We start from the raw sequence: 18,115 nt of genomic DNA, 5'->3' as shown, positions 1-18,115 counted from the left end.
TCAGCCACTAGATAGGAGAGAATTAATTTTAAGTTTGAAGAAAGATATCCAAGATTTAAAAAATAATGTAAATGAAAAGGCAAAAGCAACAGAAGAAAAACTTATTTCAATGGGTGTTAAAATAGATGAAGCTGTGAAAATAACAGCTGAGTTACCAACTCAGATCAACAATTTAGTACAAAAAAATTCAGAACTGACGAAAATAGTGCTAGACCTTAAAGGTAAAACACAGAACCTAGAGGAAGCTCAGAAAAAAATACAAAATGAAAATAGAGAGTTGAAAAGGAAATGTGATAAGATAAGGAAAGAAACAGCAGATCTGAAAGCGCAGCAGGATTCAACTCTGGACTATTGTGGTGTTGAAAATGCAGAGAAGGGAGAATACCCTAAGATTCAGAGGACTAACAGAGGACACAGAAGAAATAACTGGGGGGGAAATCTCAAAAGAGCTAGCAGCTTGGTTAGACCTAGAAGAAGCAGAAGTAGCACAAAAAATAGAAAAAGCATTTAGAGTCAAATCTAATGTAGCAAAAGCAAATAACTGGCCGGCTGACTGTTTAGTCTCTTTTAACTCTTTAAAGGAAAAGAAGAAAAGGTTAAAAGGTGGCAACTTAATGAGAGTATGTTAAATGATGAAAAAAACTGTACAGAAGGCCAAGCAAATCTTAGAAGAATATTTTAAGTTTAATTTAAATCAAGGAGTAGATCTAGAGACGGTTTGGGATGCGAGTAAAGCCGTCATAAGAGGCTTCTTTATCCAACAAAACGCATTCCAAGGGAAAATAAAGGAGGAGGAGAAAATGGAGATCTGGGAGGAAATTAGAAAAAAGGAAAGGATCCTTTTCCAAAAACCAGATAATGAACTAATTAAGCAAAGTATAAAAATTTTACAGACACAATTCTCCATGATAATAAACGAAGAGATAGAATGGAAGATAAAATGGTTGAGACATAGAAATTTTGAGTTTGCAAATAAACCTGGCAAAATTCTGGCCTGGCAATTAAAGAAGAAAAAGGAAGATATAATTATCAATAAAATTAAAACTGAAGACAAATGGATCCAAGAACCGAAGGAAATTAGTAAAAACTTTGCTAGTTTTTTTGGAAAACTATATAAAGAAGGTCCAGAGACTCTAGAAAAAATGATTGATTATTTGGACAAAAATAAACTACCTAACCTAAGGAAAAAATTGAAATTTTGAACTCACCAATAACAGCTATGGAGGTGCAACAAGCTATACAGAGATCAAAATTAGGAAAGACACCGGGCCCAGATGGTCTCCCAGCTAATTACTATAAAAAGTTAGAACAAGCATTATTTCTTCCCATGAAAGACCTAATGAATAATATTCTGACAAATGGAAAGCTACCGAAAACCTGGAAGGACAGCTTTATTACTCTTATCCAGAAACAGGGAACAGATGCCTCAAACATGGCCAATTACAGACCCATTGCACTGCTAAATAACGATTACAAGATATTTGCAGACATTCTTGCAAATTTTTAAAAAATGGTGCTGAAAGAGATAATTCATAAAGATCAAACCGGATTTCTTCCCGGACGATTTATGCAATCCAATATTAGATGTGTGATTAATGTATTAGAATATTTGGATATTAACATTGATAAACCAGCAGCTATTATGTTGGTGGACGCTGAAAAGGCTTTTGACAACGTGTCCTGGAAGTTTATGAAAAAATTAATGGAAGAAATCAGACTGGGAGAAAATATTTGTAAAGGAATAAATGCCATCTATTCAGAACAATATGCAAAACTGATCATCAACGGAAGAATTACTGAGGAGTGCAAAATAAACAAGGGAACCAGACAGGGCTGCCCACTGTCACCACTGATATTTATCTTGGTGATGGAAGTCTTGAACAATCAGATAAGAAAGGATCAGCTGGGAAACAAAACATATAAAATTAAAGCTTTTGCAGACGATTTACTTGTTATGACTGAAAATTGGGCTAAGAAACACTTTAATTTGGCACTCAGCGGGAAGGTTCTAAACAGGAAGTCCGCCTTCCGCTTTTGTAAATAGTCTGAAGCAAAAATCGTGCAAGCCAAAGTCCAGAAAGTTGCACATAAAGGTTTTTAATTCCTCCTGTTTTGATCATCTAAACCCCTCTTGGAAGCAGGAGTAAAGAGGGGAAATTTGATTGTTCAAGCCTGCAGGAGAGAGAGTAAAGAAAGATAAATTTCCACCGTCTCAAACCTGGGAACGGGGTGTCAGAGACGGAGATTTTTGGTGGTTCATTGACTGTGAATGGAACATCTTTTGACAGTCAGTTGAAGAAGAGAAACAAATTGATTCCAGTGTTGCCTTTTGCATTTAAAAGAAACAAAAAATTCGAAAAATGAAAGTAATTTTTCTTTGTTGGATCTGCTTTTAAAAGATGGATACAAATAGAAATTGCCTCCTCTAGAGGGAGCTTGTTAAATTGTTGCTGGAGTCGTTCTGGGGATTTTACAGCAGTGGAGATTAGGATCGTGGGACCAGACTGTGACCTTGAACAAAAATGTGTTTGGAAGAAGTTTTGGTGCTTGCTTTTTGCAAGACAAGCGCTTTGTTGGAGCAGATGCATGAGAAGATGGATTTGATGACTGTTGCAGTCAGAAACTTTGGACAAACAGTGAATATGTATACAGAAACCATCCAGGAGCCAACTCAGGAATCTGTTTTGATAGAGCAAGTGCAAACGCAGAAGATAATGGAGGAGGCTGCTGTTGAACCTCAAGTAATACAAATGGAGAGGCCCGAGGCCCTACAGGAGCATAAGCTATTGTTGTCGAAGGCTGAATTCGAAGTGGGCCGGGGGGGGCGGTCTGGAGTTGTGGGGCCCCTTAAGTTTGGAGGGACTTTGAAACATGCTTTTAAATATTTTCTGGACTTCACTGTTGACTGTGGGGAATGGGACTGTGGGGAATGGGCCGATCTGTTGAGGAGAGATGGAGATATTTTTGAGTTGGAACATCCCCGAGACCTACTCCTCAATGAGAAAGGAAAGAAATTAAGAAAGATCTACAAAAGACAAGGTAAAGTGCAAGTACAAACAAGAAGAAGACCTGCAGAAGGGACATGGAAAAGACTATATCCGATATAAGATTACCAGGTTGATGGACTAGATGGAATGGACAGTAAGGACTGACATAACCCGAGACCAGGAAGAAGAGACGCTGGAGGAAGATTGGAAGAAAACTTTTAAAAATTTATTTTGGGAATTAGTGTAAAATTAATGAGTATTAGGAAAAATGTTGGAATGAAAATATTTGGCTTTAGCAGAAATGTTATAAGGAATTATGTATAAATAAATATTAAGTTTTAAGTCTTAAGGTATTTTGGGGAAGATAAGATTAAAATAAACCAAGGTAAACTGAATGACAGAATATAGTGAAAGATGGAAAGGATTTGTTGAGTTAATTAATAGGTTAGACTGTTAAGACAAACCCATGGTGGTGGGTTTTGCACCGCCCTAACTTCAGGGTTCGACATTCGCCAGGTGCATTTTGCCACAGGTGTGGGGCCAACTGCAACCGCATGGAGATCTCTGGGTGCCAGGTTGGCAATGGACATGTCCGTCTGCCTGGGCCCTCCAACTTCATTAAGCAGAAGAGCTTATTTCAAAAAAACGTAGAATGATAGAGTTGGACGGGAGCGTGGCGGTCATTAGTCCAACCCCCTACAAGGCATGAATCTCAGTTCAAACATCCAGGACAGACAGCCATCAAAGCCCTGCTTCAAAACCTTCAAGGAAGGAGAAGCTTCCTATTGCCTTGGTCTCTCCCCGTTTTCTCCAAGGAGTCCATGGTTCGCTCCGCCCATTGTTCCCTGCAACAACCCTGTGAGGTAGGCTTAGAGGATAACGCAGGTTGAAGGGATACTTTGGCGATGGGTTTCTATCTGCCTTGCTCCCTCCTTCCAGATTGTCCTTGAGGGCGGCTTCAGGAAGGATCCCCAAAGCAGCATAGCTCTGGATGACCTGATCCTGTCTCCCGGTTGCATCCAACAAAGCAGTGAGGCAAAAAGGAGTAGAAATAAGGCTCTAGTTCTCTTTAAAGAAGTTCTTTCTTCAAAAATATTTTACATGGGTCGTATATGTGTGTGTACATATTTCTCTTTGTGTGTGTCTTGTGAACCGCCCTTTTGGAATGGGAGAATGGGAAGGGACACTGAATGTCATCCTACCCAATCTTTTTGGCTGGAACCCAAAACCCACAGATGAGGAGTCTCATGGGATGGAGCCATCGTCCCATATGTATTCCTCCCACCAGTCCCGGACATTGACACCTCCTTCCCTCCCCATCTAGGCCTGTTCTCTGCTCCCCCCAGCAAGCCACACACACCCCGGCACCTGCAAGGATGGCCAGTTTGACTGCGGCGACGGTGTGCACTGCATCAGCAGAGAGCAAATGTGCAACTTCGAGCCTGACTGCCATGATGGCACAGAGGAGAGCCAGTGTGGTGAGCATCTGCAGAGAATTTGAGGCCTGCCACATGCCTTTGTGGAACTGGCCGCCATAGGAGACAGGAAAGTGTTTTCTCCTTGTGTTTCTTGTCGTGCCAGAAATGGGGTGGCCATGTTACATGGAAACCAAATTCCCTGCTGGGTCTGAGGCCACCCAGGGGCAGCACCCTGTGCAGCACTAAAATCCAGCACCCTCTGCTTTGAGCATGTCCTGCTTTACAACGTCACAGATAGCATTGTAGAGCTGGAGGGCACACCCTGGGTCATCTACCCTGCAGATGGGCACTGGGAGGCAAGGAACGGCTCCAGATCCCATCAGCCCTTGTCCTTTACTTCCTAGGCCCCACTGGGTGGGTGGGGTGGCGCCTTGGAACAAGGTCTGCTTGACGACCACACCCTGGGCATGCCGGAGGGTGAGTGGCGCCTTGCGGCAGGTTGGACTGGATGACCCCCGGGGTTTCCAATCCAGAAGAAGATCCAACTGGAACACATCTCTTCTCTTCCCTTCCCCAGGGCACTACATGGTTGCCGACACCAGCACTGGCTTTCTGGCGGCAGGTCAAGCAGCAGCACTGCGGATGGGGATATACCCGCTGCTTGGGGGCACCCACTGCATCGGCTTCTGGTACTACCTGAGCTCAGGGTGGGCTGGATGGCCCACAGAGTTCCCCCTTGCCTCCAAGCTAGAGGACCCCAGTGAATCGATGCCCTGCTTTCCCTCGCCATGCTCTCTGCATGTTTGCGTGGAGAAAGAGGGTGAGCGGCAGGCTGAGATGCCAGCGGCAGATTCGAGGCAAGGCGGGAACTGGCACTACAGGAATTTCACTGCGGAGGTCAGTGGCGAGTGTTGGGAGAGCATCAGGGTTCGGGCAACAGTACTGTCTTGAGTTTGCAGCATGCTGACACACAAACACCCCTGGCGCAGGTGGCAGGGACTGCGCCATCATACATGGCACTCGACAACCTCAAGGTGACATCGGGGAGCTGCCTCGGTGCAGGTAAGTCTTAGGAGCTGTAGCGCCTTGGGGTGGAGGGTGCCCACCCCAAGACCAAAGGGTTCCAGGTGCAAAACGGGGACAGAGAATAGACTGCTCTGGCTTGTCCCCCCCCCCCCCCGCTCAGGCTTGTGCGATTTTGAATCTGGCACCTGAGGCTGGAGGATGCCCCACGGTGACTGGTGGAGCCGGAATTGGGCCGAGGCGGGTGCCGAAGGTGGGGCTCACACAAGGCACCCCTAAGTGGTCAGGAGGGATGACCATTGAGTGCCTCCAGCTGACAACCCTGCGTGGTGGGCTGAGGGGATGGGAATAAATCATCCCAGTAATAATTTACTCCCAGCCAGGTGTGAACAGAGCTGATCCAGCCCTGTATTTCTCTCCCAATTAGTATTTTCAATTTTCTAGGACACTATATCTCTATCCAGGCGGGCGCCGCGCCGCCCGCCTTGCAAGCAAGACTCTTCCACTACCACGACCCACATGGCTTTCCAGAGAGAAAGCGGCAAGTCAGGGTTTGCTTGGGCCAATGGAACTCCCTGCCAAAGGAAGAGCCTCTGGCACTTGAATCCACTGCCCACCTGACTCTTCTTTTCGTCTCAGCCGGCACCGAGTTCTGGTTGGGCCTGGCAAGAGGAGAAGCTTCTGGTCGACAGCGGTGGTGAGTTACAGGCAAGCCTTCTCAGAAAGTTTGGGGGCTGTGGGACTGCCTGCCACTGGAGTTGCTATAATAATGAATTGTCCACTTTGGGGACTGCCTGCCACTGGATGCCCTATAAAGATGTGGGGCTTTTCAGTATGAAAAAGAAATCCCAATGACCCCTTTGGGACTCCTTGCTACAGTGCCAGGGGGCTTTGGAACTCCCTGCCACTTTGGAATGCCTCTCTGGGTGTTCAGCAGGTGGTGGATTCGAATTCCTCCGTGGCAGGAATGAGGAGCAGTGCCAGGGGAGCAGCAAGGAAGGTGAAGAAGCCCAGCACTTTGCGGATCCGGGGTTTGAGAGACTATTTTTGCACGGCTTCTTTCCAGCCAGAGCGCAGTGGCCATGAGAGTAGAGATAATTTATTAAATTTATCTGCTTTATCTGGATCAATAATTATAATAATTATAACTATTATTTAATTATATATTCTAATTTTAATAATTACAATTACAATAAGAAAAGTAATCAAAATTACAATAAGAAAAATTGCTATTGTTATAATTATAATCATGATACCAATTTTTCTTTCTAGCTCTACCCAGAATGGTAGAGCTAGAAGGGATCCTGGTGACTTCCTCTTGACTTCCGGTGGAGCGCGTCTTCCGAGCGAGAAGGGATTCGGCGGAGAGCGCGATCCCTGTCCTACAAGGGGAGGAAAAAGGGGGTGCAGAAGGGCGTAAGCACCCCAGAAACACGTCCGGAGGGTGTCCGGAGGTACAGGGAGCCAGCAGAGACCAGACGCGGCTCGCTTCGCTGTCAGGTAAACCCTCAAAAGGTGAAGAGTACAGCGACGCTGAGCAGCGGGTCCTGGGCAGCCATTTCCTCCCTCCCCAGTAGCGGACAGCCCAGTCCTCGCAGAAGGCTAGCGCTCCGCTTCCAAGCATAGGAAACCGGGCTGTGAACCAAGCTTGAAGGAGTTGTAATACTGGAAAAGAGAAAACCCGGCAAAAGAGGAGAGAAGTTTTTTCCGGGGTTCAGCCTTTATTAGAAATCAGCGAGACCGCTGAGAAACTCCAGAGCGGGAAAAGAGAAAAGCTACTACTAACGTCCACTTTGTTCCCCTGAAGACTCTTCTATTAAAAGCACCCGATACCCTCTTAAGTAGGGGTGCCTAAAACAGGGGACAGAAGGTGAAGTTATTAAATTGGAACCGTCTGATAGAGTGAAGGGGACGCCGTAGAACGCTCCCCTCTATCGTGCTGCAATTAGTGTAAAAGCGGAAGAGAAGTGCCGACGCCATTAACTGATTCAAAACGCGGTAGCGACTAAGGCAAAAAGACTATCTTTCTTTAACAGTACGGACTAACCTGGTCTAAAATTAGCGGCTGTGTCCTTTTCCATCTGCTACATCCAGGCACTGGGCTGAACTGAATTTTGATGATGACTGTCTGGCGACCTAAAGTAATCCTTAATCCTGTGCTGTTGGACCACCTAGTTTGCCTGTGTAGAGTGTCTACCTCAAAAGCTGAACTGCCAATCGGCTTTTAGATTGAAAGTCAAATCAGCTAGGAACAAAAAATTTGTAGGAGACTGTCTAGTTACATTCAAAGAAAGGGAAATGAGGAACAGGATCCTCCAAAAAAAACAGAGAGAAAAGGTTAAACATTGGGGGAAACTACATAATAATTTTCAAAGACATCCCAGTCAGGCTCTTAAAACGTAGGGACCCCTACAAAGAACTGGTACAGATACTGAAAAGAAATAACATTGAATTCAAGTGGGAGTTCCCTGAAGGAATTTCCTTCACATATAGGGGTAAGAGGCAAAAATTGACAAACCCAGAAGAAACAGGCAAATTTTTAAGAAAATATAAAGAATTAAAACCACAAAAAGAAGAAGATAAAGGAGAGGAGGCAGAGGGAGGGGAAAATCCAGAGGAGGAGTCGGGGGAGTCGGAGGAGGGGGGGGAGGAGGGGACAGAGGGAGGAGTCTAAAGAGAAACAACAGTTGTCTTCGATCCCTTTTCTTTCTTTTTTTCTCTTTTTTTTCTTTTTTTCTTTTTTTCTTTCTTTAGGTAACCACCATGGCGTTAAAAATTTGCAGTTGGAATGTTAATGGGATGAACAATAGGGGAAAGAGGAATAAAATTGAGCATATTCTAAAGAAGGAAGGCCTAGATATTATTTGCCTGCAGGAGACGCATATAGCGAGGAAACATAAGAGGGTTTTGACTAACCAAAGACTGGGGAATGAATTTGTATCGTCAGATCGGAGTAAAAAAAGGGGAGTGGTCATCTATATCAATAAACAAATTGAAGCGAAACAATTATTTAAAGACGAAGAAGGAAGGATATCAGCAGTACAAATTAATTGGCAGGGAGAAAAGGTAATAATAGTGGGGATTTATGCGCCGAATGTTAATAAGTCAGAGTTTTTTAGGAGTTTAGAAGGAAAGTTGTTTGATTACGCCGATCAGAAAATTATACTACTGGGAGACATGAACGGTGTGGTGTCGCTAGAGTTGGACAGGCTAAGGGACACGAAAGGTACAGAAGGAAAGCTACCTAGAACATTTTTCTCTTTGGTCCAAAGCTGTAATTTAGTGGATATTTGGAGATTCAAATACCCCTTGGAAAAGCAACATACCTACCACTCAGAACCCAATGATTCATTTTCAAGATTAGACCAGATGTGGATCTCGGCAGAATTAATCCCAAGAGCCGTAAGGGTGGGGATCCAGGCCAAAACAATATCTGACCACAACCCAATAAAAATGGAACTGAAAGGGTTGGAAAGAAGATTAAACAGATGGAAAATGAAAGATTATTTATTGGACGACCAAGAGATAATAGAGAAAGCTCAAAACAGGTTAAAAGAATACTTTGAAGACAATTTAGGCAAGGGTACAAAATCAAAGGTGGTATGGGATGCAGGCAAGGCGGTGATGCGGGGCTTCTTTATCCAACATAATGCAATTAAGAATAAAAAGAGAGAAAAAGGGAAAAAAGAAATTTTACAACAAATATTGGAAAATGAACAGAAATTAACTAAAAATCCCAAAAATAAGAAAATAAAAGAGAACATCAAAGTTCTACAATCTCAGTACGCGATGTTGATAAACAGAGAGATAGAATGGAAAGTTAAAAAATTAAGACAAAGGAACTTCGAATATGCTAATAAATCAGGGAAGCTACTAGCTTGGCAATTAAAAAAAAGGAAGGAGCAGAATACAATAAACAAAATCGAGGTGGAAGGAGAAGTGATAAGCAAGCCTAAAGAAATAAGGAAGGCCTTTTTGGACTTCTACAAAGGTCTTTTTAAAAATACAGAAAGGAATAACTTGAGAAAAATAGAGAGATATTTAAAAGGTAAGAATATCAATAAGATTTCCACAATAGAAAAAGAGAAGCTGAATGCTCCAATTGAGATAGAAGAAATCAAAGCAATAATTAAGAATTTAAAAAATGGGAAAGCCCCGGGCCCAGATGGGCTTACTGGCAGATATTATAAGGAGATGGAACTAGTCCTGCTGACTCCATTGCAAGAAGTAATGAATAACATCCTCAAAGAAAGAGAAATACCAGAGACGTGGAAGGAGGCATTGATCACACTAATCCCTAAACAAGACTCCGATTTACAGCAGATTAAAAACTATAGACCGATTTCTTTGTTAAATATAGACTATAAGATCTTCGCAGGAATCCTAGCAAAGAGGTTAAAAGATATCTTGGTAGAAAGCATACACAAAGACCAAGCCGGCTTTTTGCCGGGTAGGCAAATGAAAGACAACATAAGAAATATAATAAACATCATAGAATATTTAACAGACAGATGTGATAAACAAGGTTTGTTGTTATTCGTGGACGCTGAGAAAGCGTTTGATAATGTAATTTGGGATTTCCTGCTAAAACAATTGGAACATATGGAAGTGGGCACTGAATTTTACAACGGGATAAAAGCAATTTATACAGATTAAAGGGCAAGACTCATAATAAATAACGTAGAGACTGCAGAAATAATAGTAACAAAGGGAACGAGACAGGGATGCCCACTGTCCCCACTACTGTTTGTAATGGTGTTAGAGGTTCTACTTAACTCTATAAGAGATAATAAAGGAATAAAAGGAGTAAGGGTCGGTCTGAATGAATACAAAATCAAAGCCTTCGCAGACGACCTGGTTGTAATAATGGAAGACCCAATAGATTCAATAAAAGAGGTACTTGAAGAATTCGACCAATTTGGAAAAGTAGCGGGCTTCAAATTAAATAAAAGGAAAACAAAAATGATAGTTAAGAATATGTATAAGGACAAAGTTGAAGAATTACAAAGAGAAACGGAATTAGAGTTGACTAAGAAGGTGAAATATCTAGGAGTATGGGTAACGCCAAAAAATATAGATTTATTGAAAAATAATTATGAAACAGTATGGAAAGGAATTAAGAAAGATATAGAAACGTGGGGCAGGCTCAAATTGTCATTTTGGGGAAGAATAGCTATAATTAAAATGTCCGTACTTCCAAGATTACTATTTCTCTTTCAAAATATCCCCGTGATCAAAGGCATATCGATATTCAAAGTCTGGCATAGGGAGATCTCAAAATTTATCTGGCAGGGGAAGAAGCCCAGAATAAAGTTCAAATTGCTGACAGATGTGAAGGAAAGGGGAGGCTTCGCCCTGCCAGATTTGAAACTATATTATGAGGCATCATGCCTATGCTGGGTAAAGACATGGATCAATCTGGAGGACAGAGAAGTGTTGGACTTAGAGGGTCACGATAATCGATTCGGATGGCACGCCTACTTGTGGCATGGGCGGAGGAGAACGCATAAGGAATTTGGAAACCACATATTCAGGGGCCCACTGATTGAGGTATGGGAAAGGTATAAAGACGTGCTAGAACCTAGAACACCCCACTGGCTGTCACCATTAGAAGTTATGTCTGTTAAAAAGACCAATATGAGGGCCAATTGGGCCACATATGAACAACTGTTAACGAAGGAGGAAGGAAAGAGGAAAATGAGACCGTACGAGCAGGTTAAGGACCAAGTCTATGATTGGTTGCACTACTTTCAGACAAACGATATGTTTAGGAAAGATTTTAAAGATAAAGGATATGCTGATAAAAACTCCAGATTCCAAATCGAAATTTTGAAAAATAATATAAAAACTTTGTCTAAAATGTACAATCAGCTACTAGACTGGAACCTAATTGACGAGGAAGTCAAGTCGGTAATGACACACTGGGCTAGAGATTTTGGCCGTAACATTTACTTCGAAGAATGGGAAAAACTATGGAAACAACATCTTAAGTTTACGGCTTGTGTGACACTTAAGGAGAATCTAATGAAAATGTTCTACCGTTGGTATATGACACCTGTCAAATTAGCCAGAATGTACGGATCCTGTAACAAATGTTGGAAGTGCAAGGAGAGAGAGGGGACCTTCTACCATATGTGGTGGGAATGCCAAAAAGTCAAAGGGTTCTGGGAGAGTGTGTATAATGAAATAAAGAAAATCTTAAGTTATACTTTCGTTAAGAAACCTGAGGCATTCCTGCTGGGATTGGTAGGAAGGGAGATAAAAAGGAAAGACTATTAGCTGTTTCAGTACGCAACAACGGCAGCAAGGGTTCTATTAGCTAAAAATTGGAAATTAGAGGGTCTGCCGACAATTGAGGATTGGAGATCAAAATTACTAGACTATGTGGAGATGGATAAGATGACAGGGAAAATTAGATATATAAAAGACCAGAGGTTTGCAAAAGATTGGGAAAGTTTTACGAAATATCTGGAAAACTTAAGCGATGGACAGATAACGTTAGTGGGTTTTAAAGGTGCTCTGTAAGAAGCAAAGGGTACTGTCTAAAGAAAAACAGGTGAACTAGAATGATTAATGACATTACAAAACAAGAAATGCGGAATTATTTGTTTTTCATTAATACGGATGATTTGTGGGAAGGTTGAAGGAAGTCACTCTTAAAAAAAAAATTGTGAAATATTATGTGGAATATTATAGTTTGTTTTGTACTTTGATTAATGTAAACCAATAAAAATTATGCATGAAAAAAAAAAAAGAAGGGATCCTGGTGGTCATCCAGTCCAATCCCCTGCAATGCATAGACACACAGGCACATACTAATGGATTCTTTCTGCCCCCAGGGAGCAGAGCCCCCACCCTGCCTTGGGGGGTGCCGTCACTTTGCATTTGTAGGACCGGGTCTGGATTGAGGAGCTGCCTCTTGGTGCACCAACAGACTCGCCCCCTTCCCCCAAGAAGCCCGTGTGAGATATTCTTGGCAGCCTGCCCAGAAAAGAGAAGTCTGTCTCAGAGATAGTAGTCTGCCTAGAGACAGCCTGTTAACAGTAGGTGTAAGATAAGGATTGGTTGAGCTCAGCCAATCAGTGTTATACTGTAACACAGCAACTATCTATCTATCTATCTATCTATCTATCTATCTATCTATCTATATGCCTGCGTTCTGAGAGAATCCCTCTATCTGTCTGTGGTGGTTAGAGTATGAGGGATTGCTTAATGGCAGTTTGCTGAGAGACTGTACATGCTGTTAACACTCTGTATCTGTATATAGTAATCTATGTGTTTATTACTGTTTGCTACAATAAACACTAGCTGTAACTTTCAAGCCGTTCTTTCCTTCATTGTCCAGAAGGACAGTGTTCAGACTTCAATAGGCTTCCAACAACATTGCGTATTCTGCAAAGCTCACGCCAGAGGAAGCATGTGGGCACAAGGTTTATTATCACACTTCGCTTGCAATAAATCTCTCAATGGGATTTGTCCAGCCGGCCATTGATCAGAGGTAGAGTGTCAGAAGGTCGGCATCAAAAGCTGGCCAGCATGCTTGGAGTTCTGGACGTCTGACTAGACGAAGTGACTGGCTGAAGGAAGATGACCCATCTCCTAGCTTTGCCGTTTGAAAGGCTGAACAGTCACGCTACAAAGGGAATCTCTCTGGAAAGTGATTACTGATCCTCCCCAGCAGCTGACTGCTGCACAACGAGAGAGAGACCAGAAGGCCAGAGCCACCATTATCTTGGGGATTGATGATATGCAGCTGCCACATGTCAGAGGACAGGCATCTGCAAAGGGCTGCAAAGGGCCTATTAAGGAGACTCCACGTTCATGAAACAGCCGGGTCCAAGCTCTCGATAAGGAAATCTCTTTACAAGGACATGCTCAGACAGGGGGAGAGTATGCAGGACGACCTTCATGGCCTGAACTTGAAGTTCATGGCACTCCAGGAGGGTGGAGTTGTTTTACCTGAGGAAGAAAAGGTCTGCATTGTTCTAAGCTCTCTGCCCAATAGATGGGACAATTTGGTGTTAATGCTGGAGGCAATGCCTGCTACTGATTTGACAGTGGATTATGTCAGCGAGAGGCTTCTGGAGACTTCAGCAGAAGTGGGAGCGTAGGCAGCCAGCATCCTCGGGTGTTTTGGAGGGCAGTCGGCATTTCTGAGCAGCAGCAGCGTTCCCGGGAGCCAGCCGGAGAGGAGACAGCGTTTGTTGTTCGTCACTGCTTCAAGTGTGGATCGCCTGGGCATCTGCGAAAGTTTTGTTCAGAGGGAGCCAGTACCGGAGGTCAGAAGCAGCAGAAGCGCAACAAGAAGCAGCAGAAGGCACATTTTGTTGCAGCTGTGGTCAAGTGTGCAGACGAGGTGCAGCCGAATACTTGGGTCATGGACTCTGGCAGCACCAACCACCTGGTAAATTCTGAGGCTTTTTTTGCCAAGAAAACATTAGCGCCACAGAAGCTAATAGTGCTAGCCAATGGCAGAAAGACTGGAGTGCAATCAGCGGGATCTGTGTACGTTTCCTGTTTACACACACAATTGAACAATGTGATGTGTTCCTTCTCTTGAGAGTAACCTAATGTCTGCTTCTTGTCTGGTTGAATCTGATTTTTGCGTGGTGTTCAATAACACGTGTTGTTTAATCCAGAAGGACAGGAAAACACTTGGGAGGGCTCTACTTGAGAATGGCCTATACTTACTGAGGAGTGGCGTACAGGAGGCTGCTTTAAGCAGCAGTGATGTGCAGCCTGAGTGTAAAAATGTGGCATTCCACAATTTCTGTGTACAGATTGAATCATAGAATCATAGAGTTGGAAGAGACCACAAGGGCCATCGAGTCCAACCCCCTGCCAAGCAGGATTGCAATGTCTGTAAGCAGATCAAAAGCCACCGTGGTTCCTACCCACACAGTGACCAGGTGAGTGAAAAACCCTTGTAGTTAGTGCATGTAGTTTGTGGCCCTTTTAATCCCAGCAGAGGCAATTCTCGTTATGTGTTGACAATCACGGATGATGCCACACATTTTTGCTGGGTGTATCTGATGAAACACAAAAGTGAGTCATTTTCCATGTTCAAAGAATGGGCTGCGTATGTGGAAAGACAGTTCCCATACAAAGTGCTAAAATTGCACTCAGACGGGGGGGAGTTTCTTTCTAGTGATTTCCAGCTTTAGCTTAGAAAGTGTGGGATTGTATTATGAGGCTGCATGTTTGGTATGGCTCAGGGACTGGATAAAACTGGAAAAGAAAGAAGCATTGGACTTAGAAGGTCATGATAACAGATTTGGATGGCATGCATACTTATGGTATGGGAAAGGAAAAGTACATAAAGGATTCTACAATCATATAATTAGGAAATCATTAATGAGGGTCTGGGAGTGATATAAAGACTTAATAGAACAAAAGACACCTTGGTGGCTCTCACCAATTGAAGCTTTGTTGTTCAAACCACTTGACAAAAAAGGGAAGTGGCTTACATATGGTGATCTATTAAAAGATCAAGAAGGAAAATGGAAACTAAGAGAGTATGAGGAAATAAAAGAACATTTTCAGAGTTGGTTACATTACAGGCAATTGTATGAGATGTACAAAGAACACAACAAGGATTTAGTTACACCACTTCTAGATTTCAAAAGGAAGTCATAGAAGGGAAAGTGAAATTGCTGAAGGGTGCATATAGTATTCTGTTAGAATGGGAAACAAAAGACAAGGAGGTGAAATCGGTCATGATCAAATGGGCACAAGATATAGGACATAACATACAATTTGAAGATTGGGAAAAACTGTGGAAAACAGATTTAAAATTTACAGACTGTTCTCTTTTGAAAGAAAACTATATGAAAAATGATGTATAGGTGGTATATAACACCAGTACAGATAGCAAAAATGTACAAAACCAGGTCAAACTTATGTTGGAAATGTAAAGAAAAGGAAGGGACCTTTTATCATATGTGGTGGGAATGTAGAGAATTTTTTTAAAAATGAGAAATTATATATAATGAATTGAAAAAAATGTCTAAAATGACATTTGTAAAAAAAAAACCCCAGAAGCATTTTTGTTAGGGATTGTAGGACAAGACCTGCCAAGGAAAACAAAGAGTTTATTCATGTATGCTACAAGTGGCAAGAGTCTTGATAGCACAAGGATGGAAGAATGAGGAAACCCCGACAAAGGAACAGTGGCAAGAGAAATTGATGAACTATGTAGAACTGGCTAAACTGACATACAAACTGCGAGATAAGGACAACTGTGACTTCAAAGAGGAGTGGGAACTTTTTACAAAGTATTTAAAAAGACAACAAAATGAATTGGACTCCTTGGCAGGTTTTGAATAAACATACACAAATTTAGTGATTGATAACATGGTAGATAGATATATAAGGATTGATATAATTTTATAATATGCAGAGAATAACGTGCTGAGAAATCAGTGAGAGGAGCTGAGGGAAGTCTGGGGGGAGGGAGGGTTTGATGGGGAATGGGAAAAAAGGGGGGGAAATAATGAATATGATATGTTTTGATATATTGTTATGTTGAAATTGTTAATAAAAAAATTAACAAAGGAAGCATGGGATAGGCCACAGGAAAGCAAACCCCCACAGCCCCAAGGAAAACGGGGTGGCAGAGCGTAAGCATAGATCTCTGCAGGAGATGATGAACGCAATGCTTGCAGATTCAGGCTTGTCCAGGGGTTTTTGGGGTGAAGCTATTTTGTGTGCCAACTACATGCAAAATAGGTTGTCCCATGCCACTGTGGGAACTACACCCTACTTCAAACTGTTTGGCAAGAAGCCAAAAGTAGACCATTTGTGAATGTTTGGTGTTCAAGCATGGGTCCATGTGCCCAGGGATCAACACAGAAAAGGGTACCCCAAAGCACAGAAGCTCATTATTTATTGGGTATCAATTACTCAGTAAGCGGTGGAGGTTTGCAATTGGGCAAAATTGAGTGGTCGTGTCACGAAATGCAAATTTTTGTGAACAGGATGGATGGGAATGATTACATGTACACTCTGAGGTCTGGTTCCAGGACACAAAGGGTGAATCTGAATTCTCAGACACAGAGAGAGAGGCAGACACAAACAGCTCAGAGAGTGAGTCTGAGGGGGAAGATAATAGGCCGGATGTTCCTTCATCTCCCATAGAAGGGAAGCCACATGCTAAGAAGAGTCTCGCTCCTTTGGAGAAAGGATGAGCCCAGTTCTCCTGGAGGAGGGCCAGACTCTGAGAGGGATGATGAGGGGGAGGCCTGACTTTCTCTCAGGTCAAAAAGAAGCAAAGGCTGATTTAGCTCAAGTGTACCTGGTAGCTTGTGAACTGCAAAGCTATCAAGTAGTTCCAGTTACAGATAGGTAGCCGTGTTGGTCTGCCATGGTCAAAACAAAATAAAAAAAATCCTTCCAGTAGCACCTTAAAGACCAACTGAGTTAGTTCTAGGTATGAGCTTTCGTGTGCATGCACACTTCTTCAGAACTATCAAGTAGTGTCAGGGAACTGCCATCGGAGAGACAGGTGGTGGACAGGCTCCAGGAGAATAGGAGAGAATCTGCAGCAGAAGAGGGAACCAGCAGGGGGAGTGCAGGAGTCACAGCGGAGGGGAGGCTCTGGGATGCTTCCAGTGAGAGTAGTGGAGAGGTAACGGGACCCCTGTTGGGAACTCCCACCCTTCGCCGGAAACTGTCACGCAGAGAGTCACGAAGGCGCATGTCCGTCAAACAGCTTTTATGTTGGCGTAAATTCCGTAGACGCCCACTGTCAGATTCTACCAGCGACTGACGGAGTCATGCTTTGGGGGCTCCGTTAGTGCATCGGTTTGGATGACCAGCCAAACCCCAGAGGGATCAAGCTTTTACGCACAAGCAGCTCATTATCCCATCACAGCAATCTGACAGTCTTTGAAAGCAGCTTGTGCAAGCAGAAGGCATCATGAGCAAACCAGCCGGAACCGGAGGAGCAGGAGCTGGAGCTGGAGCAGGTCCAAGCCTGGAACAAAGGTACAGGGCGTTGGAGGTCCAGCTGGCGCTGCAAACGGCGAGGCTCGAGGAGAGGAGGGCTCAAGATGCAGATAAGGGGAAGACCACCCCACTTGCCAGACGGGTGCCTGGACTGGTGCAGAAATTTGGGGGGGATCCCCGGAACTATCAAGCCTTTAGGACAGAGATGCAATATGCTCTCAATCTACTGTTTGATGACTTCCCCGACGAGAACTCTAGAGTGGCGTACGTGATTGGCCATCTAGAGGGAGGGGCGAGGGACTGGATTCGGCCCCTGATGGCAGCCAATAATGAAATCTTAAAGGACACAATGAAGTTTTTCCGCGCCATGGACTTGATGTTTTCCAGCGAGATCGAGCAGGGAGTGGTGCGCAGGCAGTTAATGGCGTGTAAACAGGGGAGCGATCTGTACGTGAGTACTGGACTGAGTTCACCATGCTGATTCATAGACTTGGGTGGGACCTTGCTAGTGAACCTATTCAAATGCTGTTTGAAGAAGGTCTCTCTCCGGCAGTGAAAGATGAACTTTCCCGGGCGCCCTAGGGCGGAGTCTATGGATCAGCTGACTAAATCAGCGCTGTCCATTGGGGCACGCCAGGAAGCTAGAGCTATGGAAAAGCGGGAAGGAAAGGGGGAACGTTGGAAGGACTTCCGCATTCCAGAGATTCCGGAGCAGCCTTTCCCGCCAGCAGAGCCGATGGA

The 18,115-nt window shown here is 43.5% G+C and overlaps 2 long non-coding RNA genes across 2 annotated transcripts in view; both read left to right on the top strand.

Annotated features, from left to right (window-relative positions):
• The window catches only part of LOC309333255, a 191,258-nt gene that overhangs the window by 141,745 nt on the left and 31,398 nt on the right, over positions 1 to 18,115 (top strand). The gene's annotated exons all lie outside the window — the stretch shown is intronic.
• On the top strand, positions 3,470 to 5,044 carry LOC309333131. Its single transcript, XR_014152402.1, has 3 exons — positions 3,470 to 4,017; positions 4,312 to 4,465; positions 4,983 to 5,044. It is a non-coding gene; the product is annotated as an uncharacterized lncRNA (long non-coding RNA).

Source organism: Podarcis erhardii (assembly GCF_964252035.2).
Source record: "Podarcis erhardii genome assembly, chromosome: W".
NCBI lineage: Eukaryota > Metazoa > Chordata > Lepidosauria > Squamata > Lacertidae > Podarcis > Podarcis erhardii.
The sequence above is the reverse complement of the archived record's forward strand: the minus strand, read 5'-3'. Positions and strand labels throughout refer to the sequence as shown.